The sequence below is a fragment of the Engraulis encrasicolus genome, chromosome 3 (genome assembly GCF_034702125.1).
Source record: "Engraulis encrasicolus isolate BLACKSEA-1 chromosome 3, IST_EnEncr_1.0, whole genome shotgun sequence".
NCBI classification, from domain to species: domain Eukaryota; kingdom Metazoa; phylum Chordata; class Actinopteri; order Clupeiformes; family Engraulidae; genus Engraulis; species Engraulis encrasicolus.
The window spans coordinates 55,657,854-55,660,353 of record NC_085859.1 but is presented as its reverse complement, the minus strand read 5'-3'; the positions used below and the strand labels follow the sequence as shown (position 1 = coordinate 55,660,353).

Genomic DNA, 2,500 nt, shown 5'->3' with positions numbered 1-2,500 from the left:
TCCTCCACCTCTTCTTCCACCACCACCTCCTCTTCCTCCTAAACCTCTTCCACCACCACAACCACCTCCTCTAGCAGCCCCTCTTCCCCTTGCACCCCTTACGGTAGGGACACATACACGCGAATTTGCGATCTTTGCCATTCATTCCTATGAGAAAGGCGAAGGCAGGCGAAGGCAAGCGAAAGCAAGCGAACAGGGGCGAAGCGAAATTATTAAAGAAAGTTTAATGTTATGCAAATGAGGAGCGAATTCGCCTGCCGCGGCCAAATCAAACCAACAACATAACTATTCCATTCCATTTGATTCGCCGCGACGACCTGATGACTGTTGGATTTCGCCTCTCTTCGCTTCGCTCGCTTCGTCTCCTATGTGTCCCTACCGTAACACAACCTCATCTTCCTCCTCCACCTCCTCCTCCTCCACCACTGCCGCCAAGGCACAGACAGGGTCATCTGGATTCATGCAGACGCTCCTCAACACATTCACATTCACACAGACAGAAAGACACACAAGGACGAGCACAGACACTCACGTACTCACACAGACACTCATGTACACACACACATGCACGCGCGCACACACACATACACACTTTCTCTCTCTATTACTCTCTCTCTCTAACACACACATACATGCACACAATATACACGCACACGCACAGGCACACTCACACGCACACACACTTATTGACATTCACAGCAGGCAGGTCTGCTGCAGTGCCCACTTGGCCCCCTGTTCACCTGTGGACAGCAGCTCCTAGCCAGCTAAAGGCAGACGTGCAACATGAGACAGGACTGTTCAAAGCTGAGGGCTGCAGAATCTCTACTCCTCTACTCCTGATTTGCATCTGTTTTTCCTGGAGTAGTTTTTGTTTGTTTACTGTTTGCTTGTTTACTTTGTCCACATATCCAGAATGCATTTTTTGTTCCTTCAATAAAATGCATTTATAGCATTTATAATTATATCATATTGTACAGTATTAGGCCTGTCCCATTTCATGCTATTTACCATGTGTTTACCTGGCTCAATTAGATACGGTCAATTTACCACAACATTTACCTCCATCAAGGAGTGTATGTTAGCATCTGAGTTGTGTGTATGTGTATTTATTTGTACTCTCATGGTGCATGTGCATTCCTTTCCACCAGAGGGCAAAGGTGCGCTCTCTGAGCACTTTTCTACTTAATATTGCGGACGTTCAATAACAAAGTAGACACAGTGCCCTACATCCATCTATTTCATAGATCCAGCCATTCATCTTTCCATCTACGCACCGACGGATTTGCCCAACTATACATTCATCAATTTAACTTGGCCCCTTTCTTAACGGTCTGTCTGTCGGCCCATTTATCCGATCACCCATCCAGTCAGCCATCCCTCTATCCACCCACCCACTCATCCATCCATCCATCCATCCATCCGTCTATAACACACACACACACACACACACACACACACAGGATGATATGTTGCATAGCCATGGGTGTGTGTTGATAGGACTGCCTATCCATCCATTCACCTTGACCCTCTTTTATCTGTCTGTCCACCCATTTGTCCACTCATCCATCCTCACACAAGCTTATCCATCCATCCATCCATCCATCATGGTTCCTTTTTATTTGTCTGCACATGTCTTCGCAACGGAACTGTCTTTTCTGATTGGCGCGCATAGAATCTTCGCTTAAAATGCTGATGGTATCTAGTGGATAACGCTGTAGGAATCATGTGATCAAGGACTAACAGACTTTTAGGTCCGTTAGTCTGTTATCCCTTCCTTTGATCTACCCATTTACCAATACTCCCACTCATCCACCCATACATCCATCAACTGACCCACTTATTCATCCATCCATCCACCTATGCACCTATCCATTCAACCAAGATTATAATTCACACAGGAGGAGTTCGGGGAGATATCCCACCTCTCCTCCCAGGGAGGCCTGATCAGCTCTGCCACACAGTAAAACATTACAGTGTTGATTCAACAGTTAGAGAGAAGCATCAAGGAGAAGAGTGCTAAATGTGGCTCTATAAGAGTTAACGCTGTGAAATGTACAGCACACACACCTGATGGACCCGTTTCAGCTTAAGCTCAGCACACAAAGACAGCCTGCGCATTCAGAGCGTGACCCCCCCACACCGCTACCTCCGCTGCGAGCCTTTGGGGAAATCATTTCAATCTGAAACTGTCTGGTTCTGGGAGAGGAGCAGAGAGCAGAAACTGTACAAATGGCCTAGCGCTCTGTTTTACGCATCAGTGCTGGTGCCAAGACGTTTTTGATCAGAACGGAGCCTGAACAGGCTGTAACGTGGTAAGGGGTTTCAAGCTGACATTTTTCAGACATGAGTTGAGACTAAATCATGGATGGGGTGGATGGGGGGTATAAAAATGCCTAAATTAGAGCAAAGGTCTATCATATTGAAATAGTAAACTTAATCAGAGCCGAGGTACACTAATGTTCAAGCTTTGAATAATGTTAAATGTGATTTATTATAATGT

The 2,500-nt window shown here is 46.1% G+C and overlaps 1 protein-coding gene across 2 annotated transcripts in view; it reads right to left on the bottom strand.

The window, feature by feature from the left end:
- The window catches only part of phf19 (PHD finger protein 19), a 54,347-nt gene that overhangs the window by 41,742 nt on the left and 10,105 nt on the right, over window positions 1–2,500 (bottom strand). The gene's annotated exons all lie outside the window — the stretch shown is intronic.